A 20,403-nucleotide genomic window follows, 5' to 3' on the forward strand; every position below is an offset into this window, starting at 1 on the left:
ATAAGGGACATGCTTCCAGGCCTTGTGTAAATTTCCTATTCCCCATCCACTTGAGTAACAGATGAACTCAGCTTCACATGTATGGGAAGTCTGTTCCATTGGAGGGACAGTCTCTGGGACATATGTCTGTCTCACAAGCATGTTCTATTTAAGTCACAGAAATAATTCAGGTCCCTAGACCTTGTATTTCTGGTACTTTTTGACTTACAATATGTAGGCGATTCATAAGTGTGTGGTTTGTGGATCTAGATGCTCTGCATAATGCAGGTTTGTTATGCCATGTATTCTTTTTGTAAGCAACCTCTGATGTCACTCTAGTTGCTGCATATGCCTGGTCAAGTACATACCAAAGGGGGCATTGTACTTTATCCCTGGGATTCAATAACTTCCGTGCAGGAATAGGGTTATTCCTGGATGGAGTGAACTGTGTCCACTTCTGCACAGCTCTAACAGCAGCAGCACCTTGCATATTCATGAAGGTGCGCTACTGATAAGGGCTGTATGGACACGAACAGTGAACGAGTGCAGGGGACGTGTTCCAGTAGTGCTTGCACAGTTAACACACCCCCTGCACTCAGAATGTGCTTTACTGTACTTTCTAAAAGTATTTTGGCATAATATTAGAGAGCTTTTCTAATATTATGCGAATATTTCAGTGTTTGAGGACACTGAAATGAAATAAATGAGTATTTCAGTGTCCATGGACACTGAAATACATAGGGGAGCAACAAAGCAATGCATGGGGTGTGTGACAGGTTCTGTCACACCCCCTGCATTGTAAACGTGCCGTACGGCCATAGCCCCATAGCTCACAACCTGTTAAAGCAAGAAATCTGGACAAAGGCACAAATAATGGGGGGACAACACCCTAAAAATAGGGTGACACTTTTTAAATATTCCTCTTACAAACTTAGAAAGTTGATAGAAAGCAGGTTATGCATTAGCATGAATTTTCTGAAGGCTAGATATCTGAAACTCAAATATATGCCATTATCTCCTGACTGCAGTCCTCAATGACTTGCAAGAAAACCACGATTTGATCAGAAACAGGCTAAAAATATGAGACAACAATCTAAACATTCTGTGAAAATCCGTACAGTTCGGAGGTATGCATAGCCCTCAGCTGTACACGTTTCCGCAGAATGCCCAGATGCCTGCCTGACATACCTCTTAACCTCCTAGAGCAAGAATACTGTACAAAGCCATAAATAATGGGGGGACAAAGGCATATAAATAGGGACATGTTCTAAAAATTGCACTGGCAAACTCAAAAGCTGACAGAATTAAAGGTTTGCAGTAGCATGGACTTCCTGCGTGGGGATGAAGACTGAAACACAAATGTCTGCTATGTGAAAGTGCCGTACAGCCATAGCTGTTAAACGTACAGGTGCCTGCAGAATGCCCAGATGCCTTCCCTGCATACTTCTCACCCTCCTAGAGCAATAAAGCAGTACAAAGCCATAAATAACAGGTGGATAAAGGCACAGAACTAAGGACATGTTTTAAAAAGTGCACTGACAAACCTGAAAGCTGACAGAATAAAAGGTTTGCAGTAGCATGGACTTCCAGAAGGGTATGAACACTTTAACAGAAATATCTGCCATCTTAAAGTGCCATATTGGCAAAGCCCTCAACTGTATAGGTGTCTAGAGAATGCCCAGATGCCTGCCTCAAATACCCGTCAACCTCCTAGAGTAACAAAGCTGTAGAAGGGCATAGATAGTTAAAATTCTTTTTTTTCCATACTGAGGCATGTTTAAGTGCAGCTGAGTGGGTGTGCGTGCTATGGCCCTCTGCCCAGCATTGCTTAAACACCCCAGAGGAGATAAATAAAATATACAGTTAAACCCCCAAACAAAGGTAGTGTAGTAGTTAGAGTCCTGGCTTTAGATACAGATGTTCACGGTTTGAGTCCCAAAACAGGCAATTTATTTTCACATGGGAAAGCAGTGTTAAAAATCATTATTTTCATCTCAAAATATGTAGTAATTTATTTTTGTCAGTCAGGGTAGTGTAGCTTGTGTAAAATGGAAGTGTAAGTGCATATAACATGTGAAATCACCCAATGTATACACAAGTATCTCATACAGTAAAGTCACACCCCTTGCTAATGTAATGAAAGCACATAGAGGGCTGTCATGTAAAGTAAATCATATACACTTACTAAATGAAGTCATTATTTTGATAATTTCTTAAAAATGAAAAGTGAGCAGTGGTTAGCAATGTCCATCTATGCTTACCAGGTTTAAGCATTGCTTAGACGTGAATGCTAAGCAGCAGGTAGCTCAGCTAAGCAGATTTGTGCACTGTTAAGCAGTGCTCAGCAATTATCCCTTTAACCACTGTTCAACTCAGCTTAGCAGATTTGCGCATTGCTTAGCAGAGCTTAACATTTTCAAAATGGTCCAATGACAGCAAAGGGTGGGGATATCTCCTTATTTAAATGGTGCAGATGGGAATACAGCCAGAGTCTGTTATAGTTCATCTGCACAGGTACTATGGCTGATGTAGGTGAAGGAGCATGCTTTTGGGTGCAGCGCTGGAGCATTCAGGAGTCCAGGGTCATGGCTGGACTCCTTGTAGACATCCATGATGAGAGACTGCTGCAGAGTCAGTACCAGGGCTCACTATACAAAGTGCAGGCCTGGGACTGTCTTGCTCATGATCTCAACAGTGCTACTGGCATCCCCTGGACTGGTGAGCAATTACGGCACCACTATGCCTACCTAAAGCGGATGAAGGGGGCACAACTGGCCCAGTGGATCCAAGATGCATGGCCACAGAATGCTCCTGTAGTGAGTAAGTATCACTATCAAGTAATTTGTAGTAAATACTAGCCTGAGAATGTGATAGACAGATATGCATAATGTTTGTCTTTTCTCCCCTATGGCTTCAGCAGAGAGGGCTAATAATGTTGAAGCCCATGCCAACAGACTATTGAGGCTGCGCCGACAGGCTGGTGAGTACAAATCTATTTTGCAGTATATTGTGTAAATAGCTGAAAAGGAGTACATTGCTTACTGCTAGCGGGTATACTGTTACTGCGTTAAATGAATAGATAAAAAAGTTTGTCCAACTAATATTGATGTGTAATAAAGATCTCTACAAAAAATTGTTGAGTTTACTCTGGTATGTTGTTGTAGACATATAGAATGTATACAGGTTCTTCACAGCAAACATGGCTGTGACAGCATACATTAACTGAGGTTGTTCTGTGAACCAACTGTTAAGAAAAACTGTAGATGGTGGAGCTGTAAAACAAAATATAAATGAAATGTGAAATATATACTGCACTAAGCTCTGAACTCTGAATAGTAATATGTAAAGTATCAAAGTGTGTTCCATGTAGCATTGCCTTTTGTTAACCTTTGCTTTCCAGATTGTAGTAATCCAAAGGATTAATGCATAGTACAATAACTATCTGTCATGCATACATCACTGGATTACAAATTCAGACTGTCTAACCAAGAGACTATTAGGCAGCATCCAGTGAAACAAGAAACAGCAGTTCCCCAGTAGCTGAGTGTGAAGAGAAATAGTTTAGTTGTTAATTCTGCACACTCAGACATGGTTCAAATCCAGGGAGTGGTACTAAGATGTGTGCATATCTATACACAAGGAATCAGGAACAAATGCAAAAACAGTCAGGTAGTGTTAACAGATATTTTCTCCACAGGTTTTACAGGTAAGGAAATGTTGCAAGTAGCTATAAGAAGAGTATACTAATAAACTGTGTACAACTGTTCAACTGTCCCACCACATGCCTGCAAATAACAGCAGGATAAGTACATGCAACAGGCACTCTTCCTGATACATGTCTGTCTAGTGTCACATTGTCATGGCTAGTGGTCACTGCTGCCAATAACCTTGGACACAGATAGGAAACCAGTTGAAGTTTGCCAGTAGCACACTCACATAACAGCAGTTCAGGGTACCTCTTCTGTGCCAGGTATGTAACCCTGACATGTACAAGTCCCTTCTAGTCACATACCCAGATTTGTCACAGTTTGCTCCATACCATTCCAGGCTGACAGTTTAATAGGTATGTTTGTGCTACAGAACCTATGGGCCATAGGTAGATGTAAAGTGACGGCAGACCCATAGAGTACTGAGCAGTACTGTTGTGGAAAATAGAAGCATAAACAGTTGTTAATGGACTTTTTGTCTCCCCCCACCCCTAATCTGGATCAATACTATAATTCATAAACTAGGGGTATATTGTTCTTTAAACCTAATTTTGGGACTTGTGTTCAATTATTGTTCATATATTTGATTGGTTGCATGTTAACATACCTTGTTCAAATATCAGTGTTGCTGGCCTGTTTCCATCAATGCTATTGGCATGCTGTTATGATACAAACTGTTGTTCCATTTATGCACGTGTTCTGTTTGCTATGCAACTGTTTCAAATCTGTTTTATGGGGTTAATTGGAACATGCACGCATACTATTATAACGAATGTGGAAATGTGTTGTTCATGACTAAGTGACATATTTTGTAAAACATGAAAACCATAGCACGTTTGGAAGGCAGATCCTGGCAGATCCACCTGTCCTACCTCATCTGGCCATGGCACTGGGCCCCAGCACATCTGGGACCCATCCTGGGACTTCCTCATCTGTTGGTCCTGCACCACCTTCAGATGGAACTACTTTTGGAGCAGGCAGAGACAGGAGGCTGTCACCAACAGTCAGTTCTGGGGTTTGGTGTGCAGTGCCATCCAAGCAGAGTTGGGTGGGCAGCTGGGCCAGATTGAGGTCCGCTTGGTGCACCTCAAGGGGCAAGCTGCACCTCCTGTCCAGCCCAGCACAGCCAGCCTCAGGGCCGTAAAGCAGCAGTGGTGACTGCCAATGGGTGGGGACCTCAGTCCCACTGTATCAATTTGGGGGTTCATGGGCTACAGATTCCCAACCACCTTCTCATCAAAGGTGTTTACCCCCTCAAGTGTCATATACCACCCCTGTCTGCTGTCTTGCCTGTCTGCAAATGCAACCTTTCCTAACCAACTTACCTCCCAAAACATACCTACAGCCCTTTCCCAACATCCCACTCTCACCTTAATAAAAAAAGGGCATCTGTCCCGCAAAAAAAAAAAAAATGCTCCATACATAGCTCTAGATTTTGCCCCCATGTACAGTGAAACTAATCAATCAACCCACAGATTATTCTGCAAATGTCTGTTGCCAACACCCCTCCTTGTGGGGTGTGAGGCTGTAAATTCCAAATTCTACACATTATTCATAGATGTTGCTGTAGAAGAAATGTAAAGCTATGGTCCTTTCCTACACCTGTTCTGCACATCCCTAGCTGGATTTCCTAATGTTTTAACCCCTGCTTGCCCACACTTCACCACTTTCTTTTCACCCTTTTTTCTTTTCTTTAATGAAAATTAGTGCGGATGTAAGTGGGAGTAAGAGGTGCTAAGTAAAGCTAACAGGGCTTAACCATATGTTAGCATTGCTTAGCTCTGCGCAAACCAACTTACAACTTTTTAAAATTGCCTTAATCACTCTGTCTAAATCAGCCCTTGCTCTGCCCAGCAACAAAATAATCAGCCCTGCCAAGTTTTGAATCCAGGACGCTGTGCACTAAAATCACATCAACATACCACTACACTATGAGTATCTATAATGCTTTTACAAATATATCATGCACAACAGTCATTCAACATAAGGGGAATTATATATCCATAGTACTCTTATATACATATATATATATATGTATATATATATATATATATATATTTATTTATATATATATATATATATATATATATATATGTATATATATATATATATATATATATATATATATATATATATATACCAATTTATATATATAAAAGGCAAACAATAGTGGCATCTTTGAAATATGGCTGTCATACACGTAGAAGTCTGCTAGAGTGGCATGGTTTTCTTTAACATACAATTACAGATAGATTCCAGATCTGAAACACAAATAAATGTCATTATTTACTGATGTCAATGCTCACATCATCCCAGTGATTTCTCAGAAACCCACAACTGTTATGGGCAACAGACCAAACATATGTGCCACGCTTCTGGACAGTGTCTAGACATCTGGACAGTGGAGAGGTATGACCGCAGTCATGTAACAGAATGGAAAAACCCATGACAGCTGTCAACCATGTCACACAGCACCTTCTGAACCACAGTAAGACCAACACAACACTAACCCAAATCAGCTCTGGGCAATCACCCATGTATATCCAAATATATCATGCACTACAGGGATGGAACTGTAGGGAAAAGCAGATAGTGGTGCAAAAATGTCCACCCTCAACCACAGTCACAGCAACTTACCAGTACCATGAATGAACTCTAGAGTAGAATGACTGTTTGAACAAACATATCCCGATTTGCCCGTTACACTCTACACTGACATATACTGGCCCAACTCACAATGAACTGTGAATCCTGAGGTGTTACAGGACATTTGTCAGTCTGCCCCCACAAACATATGCACCTGATAGATCACCAGCAGCCATAGTAGCATGCACAGTCAGATAGAAAAAGGATCTGTGACATTCACATCTGCTACTCTCCCTACTCAGCCCAACAAACATCTACACACAACACTGCTACACAATCTCTGCAGTCTGTTCACAATGACCAGACATATATAACTCTCATATGTTCAGATTTCTACAGAATGTCCAGGGTGTGAGGCCATATTCATGGTCACTGCTGCACATCACTTCAAGGAGTGTTCTAAGTCAGTGGGATGATACCTTGAGTGCAGTCACTAAATAATGATATCACATACCTCTGACCCTCTTACTGCAAGACATCTGAACAAAGCATGACATACTTGGGGGAGAGGGGACAGGAAAGAGGACATATCTCACATAATGGTGTTACAAACTGAAGCAGTTGCTGATGTCACAGGCTTTGTTGTAACATAACATCCCTGAAGGATATGCTGTTTGAAACACCAATGGATGTCAACAGTTACTGACTACAATCCTCACATTATCCTACTGATTCCACAAAAACAGACATTGTCTGAGGAACAGACCAAACATAACAGGTGAACCTCTGGGCAGTCTGTGGACATCCGGACAGTTGAGAGGTATGTCAGAGGCATATCCCTGTCAGAAGTCAAGTTACACAGAAAATGCTTGTCCAGATGAACCCTGTTAATCTAGCAACCTACTATGTGTATAATAGCACTACTGACTTACAATCTGTACCCAATTCTGGAGCTTTGGCCCCCATGTCCTGTCCTGAGAGGTATTCCCACCTACTGTCTGTGAAGATGTAGCCCCCACACCTCCATAATGTCCTCCACACAGGCAAGGAAAAGGGGCAAGGCCCACATGAAGGTTGCAATTATAACGCTGTGTTGCTATGGCACTGGAAAATGGAAAGACAACACAGTTGCTCTGGATGCAAGTAGCAAGTGGGAGACACTGATTGGTGCACAGACCATCAACTGCTCATGAGCAGTACCTACAAAAGGCAAGCTGATGCCTATGTAACACAGGTCTCAACCCATATACACAAAGACAGACTGTGACTACACAAACCTAACCATTTGCATTGTTGTGAGGAAACTTGAGCACAATCACAGGTATGCCAATCATGTAAGCTTGTAATGGAATGCAGAAGGGGGATGCAATGTCAAATGGGACATTAGACACTAGGCCGCCACAAGACCTGCTGGATTCACATTCTGCTGTCTGGCACCTATGGCCATTCCCACTTGCCCTGTCTGCATTGACATGGAGCATATCCCTGGCCTCAGATTCACCCCAGCAAAGGTCGGCTCAGGTATGACTACTACTGGAGAGTCTGTTGTCACTGCTAGGCCAGCTACCTGGGATGTTGTAATTATTCATATGTCACCTGTGAATGCTACTCTGATACATATGCTTGCCTTACAAATGTAAGAGACGTATATAGAGTATGTGCATACTACACAACAGGTGCAGATGTGTATGTTGAACTGTATGCGATATACTGAGCCCATACTTGACAACTGCTCAGAGTTTTGCAGACTGACCACGTCTGTTTCATTTCTGTAATCATTGCCTCAGACAGTTGTGTATTGTCTAGCACATAAATGGCAACCCATTAAAGACAGAAGTCATAACATACCTGCATATATTTGATTGTCAGATGTCATATCCTGCAGATTAGACCTATGAATGCAACACTGTCTTTGCTGGCAACTAAGTGTGTTTCAGCTAGATTCATAAAGTGACACTATTTACTGGCCTTTGCCCACCACTGATGTGTGCCCTTGTGCAGATGTCTTGCTCTAACAGGAGCTAGGTGTCTTAACATGAAACACATGTCAGTGCAAGTGTACATTGTCCTGTATGATTTCAACATTTGTACAGTCACTGGCACCTGCTTTGTAGCTGTGGAGAGTACACCAACCTTGCCAAGTGACTCATCCCATCATACTTTTAGACATCAAATGGAGGCCTGCAAAGCCACAGAAGGTAGAGTGTTGAACATTAGTATACACATACACACGTCCTGGCTGGCCAAACGGTATATGACTCATGGGTGACATCCCGAATGCAGTTAACAGTTGAAAAAACATCTACTCAAATTACAGCTAGCTACAGGCCTCAAAACATGACTATGGACACCCACCACACCTACTGGGACCTGCTGGAATCTGTCAGGATTCAATCATCTACCCTGCTGCTGAGTGACTTTAAGTACCCAACCATAGTGTGCATGACATATGCCACCTGAACATGAATGCACATAGATTCCTCGGCTTTGTCAATGGCAATGCAGTGGATCAGCCGGTCAACACTCCTACAGATGGTGGAAATATCCTGCACCTGGTCCTAACCAACATGGGTAGCCACTGTAGCATTCCTACAGTGCCATCCTCCTTGTAATGTCTGACCACATAGCTATCATTGTTCAGGTCACCATCCCCCCTGTCCCCTCCTTTACAGTGTCAAATAGAATGAACTGTACACAAATGACTATAAATCCCCTCAGAGCAGGTAGACATAGCTGTACAGCCAACATCCCATTTGTTGGAAGTAGTGTCCAGGCCCACACCACAATACTATGTGGGCACCTACATAGCTGTATGGACTCAGCAATACCTGACAGGACAACACAATCTCCCTCAAGGTAGGGTAACCTGTGGTGGACAGCAGCAATTTACAAATACCATAATAGGTGGAAACAATTGCTGGATGGGCCAAGAAGGAGCAGGTGCCTCATTGGATGCAATGTCACCTTGGTCTGCATAAGCAAATAAGGGCACAGGTGATGTACCCTAAGGCTGTCTTTGAGTGCAAATTGGACACATCCGCCAAGGCCAATCACTAGGCCTTCCACATGTGTCTGAAATTCCAGAGGCAACACCTAAATCTGCTCTGTAGTGGTGGTCAGTAACACCACATACACATATGGCATAGATATAGGCAACTGGCTTCAGACAGGTGAAGTGTTAACATCACCCCCCTGTCCCCCCATTGGTGCACATGTGCATGTGCAGCACCTTTCCCTCCTCCCCTCATCATCAGGAAGCAGGTCCGTAATGCCCTCTCAAAGGCAACACACAGAGATCTCCATAGGCCTGATACTATTCCTGTCTGCAGCCCACATAAACACAGGCATGGGCTCTCAGATCCATTCCAGTGTCATCCCATCTGCACAGAGGACAGCCACTATCATCCCTATATACAAAGGTGGAGCAATCCACTGACCCAGCCAATATCATGCATATCAGCCTAACTAGCCTGCTCTACAAGGGCATGGAAGGCAATATCAAGGACATTATGAACAGGGACATTGGCAACATCGAGATGCCTGGGTGGGCCCACACACCATGGTACTGTCAAAGGGAGATCAGGCCAGTTAAACCTGGTCAACCTCTCTGAAGTGGTCAAGAAACACAGGAATGAGAGGAAAATGGTGAACAATGCTTACCTTCTCCTAGCTCAATTATCTCACACTAATCCCCAGGCAGATAGAATACATATGCCTACACAGCTAGGCACCAACCTGTAGGTTACTAAATGGGTAAATAACTGGCCCAAAGATAGTACTCACTCAGTCAAAGTAGTGGAACCCACCTCAAGTAGTAGATTCATCCACAATGGTGTACCTCAAAGATTGGTCTGGGGACCTCAACTGTTTGAGATATACATATCTGAGGTACAGGACAAAAGTGTGGTCTGTGGTTGAACAGGTGTACAGATGCTTGCAAGCTGACCACTATCTTACATTCCCCCACTGATGTGATCATCCTCCAAGAGGCAGTCACCCAATTACTGACTGGTGCAAGATGCATTACCACAAATTGAATACCAGGAGAGGCATTATCCCCCCTCCTGTGGCAGATGTCATCCAAACAAAGTATGACAGTAATAATGTACTTAGCATGCAATCAGGTGTGAGGTGACCTGTGCACTGAGGTTGGCAGCAACCTGACAGTTTCCCACCATGTGGACACCATTGTACAGAAGGCTGTCTACTTTGCCCACCTCACAAATATGGGTATGTCATAGGTAGGCAATAGGTAGATGTAAAGTGAAGGCAGACCTCTAGAGTATTGAGCAGTACTGTTGTGAAAATAGAAGCCTATGCAGTTGTTAATGGACTTTTCTTCTTTCTCCCACCCCTCATCTACATCACTAATTATTATTCATATAATACGGGTATGTTTTTACCAAACCTAATGGTGGGACATGGGTTCCATTATTGTTCATATAATTAATTGGTTGCATGTTAACATACCTTGTTCAAATACCATTATTGGTGGCCTGTTGCCCTCATTGTTACTGGCATGCTGTTACAATGCTTACTGTTGTTCCAGTTATGCATGTGTTCTATTTGCTATGCAACTGTTTCACATCTGTTGTTTTGGGTTAATTGGAACACCCATGCATGCTGTTATAACTAATATTGAAATGTTTTGTTCATGACTAACCAATATATCTTGGAAAACCTGAACACCATAGCACATTTGGGAAGGCCAATCCAAGTGGATCCACCTGCCCCACCCATCTGGCTGTGGACTGGGTCCGAGCACATCTGGGACCCACCCTGGAACTTCATCTTCTGCAGGCCTTGCACCACCTGGGCACAGGCATGGAGATGAGTCCATCATGCACAGTCAGTTCTGGGGTATGGTACACAGTGTCATCCGCTTTGAGTTAGGTGGCCAGCTGCACCAGATGGAGGGCTGCCTGGCGCACCTTGAGGAACAGGCTGCCCCTCCTGTCCAGCTTCCAGCACAGCCACCACTGGGGCTGTGAAGGTGCAGTGGTGACTTCCTGTGAGTGGGGAATGTCAATCCCACCATATCCATATGGAGGCTCATGGGCCTCTGATTTCTAACCACCCACCCCGTCCAAGGTGTTTACCACCCACGTGTCATACATTGCCCCTGTCTGCTGTCTTGTCTGTCTCCCTACTCAACCTACCTCCCAAGACATACATATAATCCTTCCCCAACATCTCACTCTCACCTGAACAAAAGAAAAGGCATCTGTCCCAAAAGCTATTGCCCCATACATAGCCGTCCCTTTCGCACAGGTGTCCACTGGACACATGTAATCTGGTCCAATTCATTGACAACACATTTCTGTCGCAACACATTTCTATCATTCTCATCCATCTCTTTGGGGTTTGAGTGTCCAAATTCACCTCCAAATTCCATACAAATACACAGCTGTTGCTGTACAAGAAATGGAAAGCTATGGACCTTCACTACACCCGTCCTGCACATCTCTAGCTACCTTTCATATCTTTTTTCCCTCTGCGTGCCCCTTTTTCACCACTTTCCTATCACAGCTTTTTCTTTTCTTGTAAAAAAATTAACACGGGTGTTAGCAGGAGTAAATAAGGGTAAGATAGTTTGTGCGATGCTAAGTGAAGCCAAAACAGATTAAGCATCTCTGCGGCTAACCATATCTTGGCATTGCTTAGTGTCATGCAAACCCACACAAACCTGCTTAAATCCACTTAAAACTGCTTTAATCACTCTGTCTCCATCAGCCACTGTTCTACCTAGCAACAAAACAATCAGTCCTGCCAAGTCTAGAACTCAGGATCCTGTACACTACAGTCAGAGAAATCTACCACTATAACATTTGAGCTGTAGGAAATGTTGATGCTGTTTCAAACATATCATGCAGTAGGGTCATTCAACAGTAGGGAAAAAGCTCTGTGGAATCACCCAGGTTTTACATATATATATATAGATGACAAGCAGGATTCACAAAGGCTTGCACGGAGTGTAAGAGACGTGTAACACTCCATGCAAGCCTCGCGATCCAGGAACAGCCCGAAACTCCGTGTAAGAGACCAGCTAAAACGTCTCTTACATGGACTGGGCGTGGATATGCTAAATACCTCACCTGCAGCCGAAAGGTATGCAAATGAGGTATATTAGCGATCCACGAAGCAGAAACCAGCCCGTGTAAGAGACGTGTTAGCTGCAGAAATGTACTCAGTTGACAACTGAATTTCTGCAAAAAACACAATGGAGCCATGTCAGCTCCAAATAAAGGGTGCATATGTGTCAGGTAGCATGCCAATGGCCAAATATGTGGCCAATGGCAAGGTACCCTGATGCAAATATTAAAAAAATATAATGTTTAAATGCAGCGCAGCCCTGCGCAAACGGGCTGCACTGTATAAAACATGAAAATAAAGGTTATTAACCCACAAATGTGGGTTTTATGCAATACATGGAATGACAATGCAGGGACCAGCAGACCAAAAACAACATGGCCACCGTGTAGTGGTTGCTAAGGGGGGAAGCTAAGTCTAAGACATGTAACTAAGCATTAGTAGGCAATCTCATGTAAATGAGGATTAGGATACTGAATCCCACAGTCACATAGCAAATGAGCACAGTCTGAGTAGTGTAAGAGATACATAAGGGGAGGAATAGAGTAGGAGATAAGTGACACCACAGGGGGGAATGGTAGAAAGAAATGCAATTCATTGGAGGTCAGTGTAACATGACAGATGACAGACACAGATCAGGGAAAGAGGAGTGCCACAAGATAAGCATGGGAAAGTCAAGAAATGGAAGGTGTACACTGTTACTTACACCAAAGTTTCTTGCTGGGCATCCATGCGCACGTGTGCGCGCCATGAAGCGCGAGTAGGGCAGTGTGCGCGCGTGTAAGGCAGACTGAGCATGTGGGAGCATGTTGGTAGATGTGTAACACTGTTTGCGCTAGTGTGCATGCGTTTTAACCTGAATAGGCAGATTCTGAACCGTGTAAGCATGTGTGCACGCGTGTAAGCCACTGTGAGCGCGTTTCTGCTGGTATGCACGCTGCTCCCCCATGAGGAAACAGAAAGGAAAAAGGAAGCAACAGAATTAGTAGGAAGCTAGCAGGGAATACTGCTGGAGCTAGCAGGTGAAAACAATTAGAAGCAGGCAATTACACAGGCAGAATAGTAGCCCAGCCCAGCACTTAAAACTCTGCAAACAGCAGTGCAGGATGTTTCTCCCAAGAGACACTGCAAGACAGGAGTAAGCTATTAGAAGTGAAAACTGAAAAAGCTGAACTCAGAGCAGAAATGCTAGGGGCTGCCATAACTGTCATAATGAGACATAGGCGACTTGCTGAGGGTGGTGACAATGCAGATGGTGCCAGACAACCCAAAGTGAGGAGACAGAGAAGAGTGTACAGGCCCAGGGTCACCTACCACGGGTTACATGAGCTGGAGATAGTAGTGTGCTATAGAGTGGACAGAGAGCTCCTGCAGCAAATAGTTGAGCTGTGCAGGCCACGCCTCACACACAGAACCAACAGAGGGGAACCCATCCCAGTGGAAACCAAGGTATGTGTTGGCCTAAGAATACTAGCAACAGGTACCTTCCAGAGACCAACTGGTGATATGATGGGGATATCACAGGCATCAGCCTCCAGGGTACTGCATCAGTTCCTGGATGCCATGTCAGCACATGTCGGTGATCATGTATATTTCCCCAATGCCCATGAGGTATTGGCCAGCAATATGTGTCTATTCCAGCAAATAGCGGAATACCCTGAGGTAGTGGGTGCAATAGACTGCACGCATATATGCATCAAAGCACCAGCTGGTGAGCGGGGTAGGGCCTACATTAACCGCAAGGGCTTCCCCTCCATCAACTGCCAGGTCATGTGTGTTGCCCAGGGCATAATAATGAATGTGTGTGCTGGCTGTCCTGGGAGCTACCATGATTCCCACATCTGGCATTTGACGCAGCTTTACCAGACATTTTCCAATGGGGACATCCCACACGGACACCTAGTGGGGGATGCAGGTTATGCACTGGAGCCGTGGCTGATGACACCCATTAGAAATGCACACACACCTGAACAGGAACGCCATAATGAGGCACACGCACAAACACGTAATGTAATGAGCGTGTGTTTGGGCTGCTCAAGTCACGGTTCCGGTGTCTGGACACATCTGGTGGAGCCTTGCAGTACTCACCAACTACATGTACCCAAATTGTCATGGTATGTGCTATGCTACATAATATGATCTTGCCAAAACAGCTGCAGCAGGACCAGCATAGGGCTGGGCCAAACAGCCCCCCACCATTGCCAAAGCCATCACAGGCAGAGCGTGACTCGGAGGAGGAACAACCTGAGCCTGCCTCAGTAGGCAGAAGGAGGCATGCCCAGTATGCCCTGGCCTTGGCAAAGAGGCAATGCATAGCACATACACTGGCTCAGTATGAACCCTGGGAATGATACCCCTCTCTGACTCACTCAAATAATAACAGGGATGCCTAAAATGACATGACCTGCTCACAAACATGTACAGGGAGTGTAATATGTACATCCGACAGAGGCAGCCCTGCAGCACCACCTGAGGCATGAATGCCATGTGTTAAGTAATGTAACACCATGTACTATATGCACACTTGAGGACCCTGACTAACATCCACCCTCACCAAGCATGAAGCCACAAAATGATGATGGGATGATCAATTGCAATAACTGGCTGAAGTAATGCAGTTAGTCAAAGGAGAGCCAATGTGTTTCAGCCTGGGAAGACATGCTGAGAATGACATGATGCACCACCTGCTAGGGGTGGTGTGCACCTATCAGTCCAGGCCCCATGGATACTGGCAAAGGCTGTCAGTACCCACAGCATGCCCTGAATAGGTAAGTCTCAAAACACAAACCCACCTTCATAGGTACCACAAGGGATAGGAACCTAGATGTAATGCTACCCAATGCCAGAAGTCTAAACAGCAAGATGCGTGCAGTGTAAACGCACAATGTATGGAGAATGTTGATATCAGTCCTGTAATAGAAAACTGGGTCAAGGCTCACATCGGCACCCTAACACTACCAGGTTACACCTCATACTGTGCTGTACAGCCTCAAAACATGGAACAAGCTACAAAAGGAGGGTGACTAGCAATAATTGTCAAGGATAACCACATCCCCATGTTGGTACCACAACAAGAAGCAGCATGGATTAGCCATGGTCAAATACCAATGGCTAAAACCGCCTCCCAGTATATAGCCTGCTGCAGACTACTGTCCTAATACCAGGAACTGCACCTGGCCTATGTTGGAATACATGAATATATCAAGCCCCCCAAACCACATTATATTGGTTGACTGAAAATACCCAGACATACACTGGGAGCATTATACTAGCACCAACACAGTAGGAGAAAAGTTCCCAGAATCCATAAACCAAAATGTCCAGGAACAACGTACCACTCCCACAAGAGGGGTAAGAATACTGGATGTGATAATCAGCAACATGCGTACTGGATGGCAAGATGAGAAGTGTATCCCTCACTGGTAAGACCAGACCATAGAGTAATCACACTGGATATACAAATCCTGACCACAGTCCCTGGCCAGAAAACCACAGTGAAAAACATGTGTAAAGCATAAGTTGCACCCCTCCAAACCGATGTGGAATCCACGAAAGGCCCTGTGCAGGTGCAGAATATGGGACACACCACAGAACATGTTATACAGGCATTCCATGAACACAGCCAGGAATGCTTGGATTATGCAATCACAAATAACAACTAGACACAATGCCATACACGCAGGCATCTGGCATGCTGGACTCCAGCCATTACCAAACCATGCAAGAGAATGAGGAAGCTACTACATGATAGAGCAAACATAAAAAGGGAAGTAATCACTGATCAGTAGTATGGCAATAAAATATGTCCACACATACAATCCACTAAGGCCAGCCACAACAAGTAGAATCTGTGAATCCAGAGGCAATGTGACACCTGCCACAAGTACACAGACAACCCTCAACTCCCCCCAATAAATACAAGTATATGTGAGAGATGCAACCATTTATCCAAACCGGAGGCTGAGCTCCCCCAACTCAGTACTGTCAAAACTAGTCAGGAGGAGAAGGTAACCACATACACCACAAACCCAGTCCCACATAGACCTATCACAACTGTAAACCAAACACATAAACACAGAAAAACATTCCCGGAGGCCCTAATTACAAACACACCACACCAACAGAGGCCTCCAAAGCAGACCCCAAGCAACCACAACCTCCAAACATAGCACATGAAACACATAGTACACAAAGCTGGTGTGCCAAACAGTTACAGGCCAGAAGGAGAAAAAAACATGCCTGATACAGTTGTAATAGGTGTCTGTATAGGCAGATACATCTGTCCCACTCACCAGACTGAACAAGGGAAAGGGTACAGTAAGCTGCCTGTAGGCTGCCACAATATGCCACATAACACAAGTACGCAGGTCACCCCAAAGCAAGCAGAAATATGATGCACTCATTTTCCATGCTGGTGTGAATGACCTGAGATGTACCTCCCTGGACTACATGAAAAGAGACATGGATGAGCTCTCTGAGTATGTACTCCAGGCCGGTATGACACTGGCCGTTTGCAGCATCCCACCCTCACCAAGAATGATGCCACAGTACAAACACAGAATAATCAGCTTTGACAGGTGGCACAGTTACAGCTGTCAGTCCAAGAGGGTCTAATGTCTGTCTGCTTGAGATGTCATGCATGACAAGCCATGCTGCTGTTCCAGGGATGGCTTGCACCTGTTACCCCTGGTCGTCTGGATACTGGATAAGGCCTTTGCCAACTCCATAGAGCCATACATAGGCAAGGCCAAAAAGACTAACCGACCACCCTAGAAAACATGTGGTAAGAAACATAAGGGTAATGCTGACCAATGCCAGATGTGTAAACTGCAATATGCATGCTCCTGAGGCACTTCCCAGTATGGAGAACATCGATGTCTGTGCAGTGACAGAAGCCTGCTGCAAGCCTACTGACAGCACACCAGCACTACCAGGTTATACCACATATCATGCATTATGGCCCCAACACCTGGACCAAAACATCAAAGGAGGGGGAGTATCCATATGCAGCACAGACACCCATATGGCCAGGTAACTGACAATGCACGAAGCAGCGGAGACCACCCATGTGCACCTAACTGTAGTCAAAACTGCTGTACAGTCTGTAGCATGCGACAGACCACACTCTCACACACAGGAACCCCACCCAGACATCCTGAAGACACCGGACAGTATGAATGTCCCACCAAATACCAGACAAGGTACTCACAAATTACCACATAGGTGGTAAACCATTATGTATGCAAGGAGTAATCAGGGACCTAGGGACACAAGTCGACAGTAACCTGTCATGTGACACTCACAACGCCAATGTGGCTAGGAAGACTGTCTATATTGGACACCGTATCATGAAAGGATTCACATCTACATCAACAGAGGTCACTGTGCCCCTGTACTGTTCCCTTATCAGACCCATAATCTAGTACAATGACTCATATGGGATGTACCGTACCTGACACCTGCAGTGAAGACCTCAAAGGTACCTCACCAAGAGGATAAAGGGTGTCAAATATATGTCATACGCTGCCTGGCTGTAGACACCCCAGCTGAATGCAGTCACAGACTGCCTACACAGAGGCATTGTATGTCTCTTGTACAAGGCCATGTCCAACACAGGAGTAATGGACATACTCCACCCCAGGAAATCAAAGCCATTGGAGCTGTGAGAGTGACAGATGTCAGCCTCAACAAATAATGAAATAGGATGTGCTGGAGGGACAGATACATAACCCAGAGGCTCCCCACACCCAGGAACAGGATCCCAGTCCATGTTAGGCAGAGCCCCTCACTGACACCCCTCAACAGGAATATTGCCAAGTGGATGGATGATCGTAGATGTACACTGGGGGTCTTCACTGTGTCACGTGCAGACAGAGGCACAGTAAAGAAAATCATAAATGGCCATAATAGTCACATAGCAAGGGGCGGCGAAAGACACACACACTCTGGCTAGGCTTACTAATGCCCTAGGGTGGATAGCCTAGTATGAACCTATGAACCTATGAAGATACAAATTGTACAGGACACTAAGGATAATCACAAGGCTTACTCAACTGATGGTAGGAACAATGTCGGGAATTCACAGATATGCTCCGAATCACACAGATATTACAAACAACATACCAAACACACACACATATTGCCAACATACAACCTGACAGGTGCAGTGCAAACCCCCAGAATGCAAAATATCTATCCCAGCAGACTGCTGGCCCCCTGACATTGCAGATGCTGAGGTAACAGCCATCATCTACAAAGGAAAACACACAGCAGCAAAGGTATGTGATGGTGTCCTGGGCTGAGGCCAACATGGACTCCAAGAACAATGGAATGCCAAATCACACTACTGTCCAGTGTCAGCCTTACCACAGGATATGTACCCAAAGAGCAGTGTACAACAACAGTGGTCCTTCACAACAAAGGTGTTGCCTGAATGGATACTGCAAACTACCACCCCAGGATCCTGACAAGCTTGGTCTGCACAGCTATGGAAAGGATCAGTATGTACCGCAGACATAAAGCTATCGTGGACCTACTGACAACGGACCCTACCCAGTGTGGCTGTCGTAAGTGCAGATCCTGCCGCTAAACATGTTTGACCCATTTGAAACAGTCATTAAGGTCATTGATGAGGGCAATGTTGTCCACACAGCGTAGCTGGACCGTGCAATTGCTTCCAGACAATACCCTACGAGTTCAGTATGGATATGTTCACAAGCTTAAATATAAACCCCTATGTCAGTAGAGGGGTTGCAAACCAGACCAAGGACAGAACTGACATGGTCAGACATGCTGCATCCATGTCACACTACAAAGCAGATATGAGTGGCATCCCACAAGGCTTGGTCCTGGGACCTCCCCCATTCCGTATATCTGTCCCATAGGTACAGGCCAACATGGAAGGACTGTGACTGAACATGTATGCAGAGGAGTACAAACTGCCCACCATATCTGACCCCCAGCTGACACAAGCAACCCACAAAAGGGCCACATAGAAACAGACAACTGGAGCCATAGCCATGTCAGCAAGCTAGTTGCAGAAATGTGTATAGACAACCACCGTGGATATACAGTAAGTGCCCACCAATTACCACACAGGTGTTAACCCATTACATACCTAACATGTAATGAGAGACCTGGGGACACAAGGTGATAGATATCCTGCATTGGACAAACATGCGGCTGTAGTGTTGGCAGAAACATACCATATACCCACCCAATCATGAAGGTTGTCAGATCTAGATAAGGGGAGGTCACTGTGGCTCTGCAGTCATCCTTCATCAGCGACACAATTGACTACAATAGCCCCTGTGGGATATACCTCAGCAGACACCTCCATCAACTGTAAAGTCCAAAACAGTACCCCACCAGGAGTAGCAAAGAGCATGAACAGATGCCATGTGTTGCCTGATTAAACAAACTGCAGCTCCACACACTGCCATACTGCGCACCCAGAGGCAAGCTGTGCCTGATGTATGAAGCCATGTCCAAGCTGGAATCAATGAACACGCTGCCCCTTGTACAATCTGAATGGCAGTGAGCTATGCACATGAGAGACCTGAACCCCAGCACTGACATACATAGGACAAGCTGTACTGAATGATCCATAACACAGAAGCCACCCCCACTCTTGAGTAAACACCCAGTACAGGTTAGCCAGAGAATCACCTATTGACACCCCTCAAGAGGAATCCTGATGAGTGGATGGAAGATGGTAGGTTAACCCTGGGTATCACTGTTATGTCAGAGGTAGACGGAGGCACAGTATACTAACCATGACATATGTCATGGCAAACTCCAGTTACAATGTGTGTCGAAGGAGAAACACACTCTGTGACTAGAATCAGAAATGGCCTAGGGAACATCGCTAATTTTTGCCAATGTCCACCTATGTTGTGGAATACACTACCAATGTTGGACAAGCCTGGTGTAGGTAGTCCATATCTGAACATAATGCAACATGGTCATATGTGCATAACTGGCCCCTACACAGTCTGTTGTGCTCACTATGAAGATGTCAAGCAGTGATAGGACTAAAGCC

The sequence above is a fragment of the Protopterus annectens genome, chromosome 2.part1 (genome assembly GCF_019279795.1).
Source record: "Protopterus annectens isolate FY-2018-M chromosome 2.part1, PAN1.0, whole genome shotgun sequence".
In the NCBI taxonomy this organism is placed as follows: Eukaryota; Metazoa; Chordata; order Ceratodontiformes; family Protopteridae; genus Protopterus; species Protopterus annectens.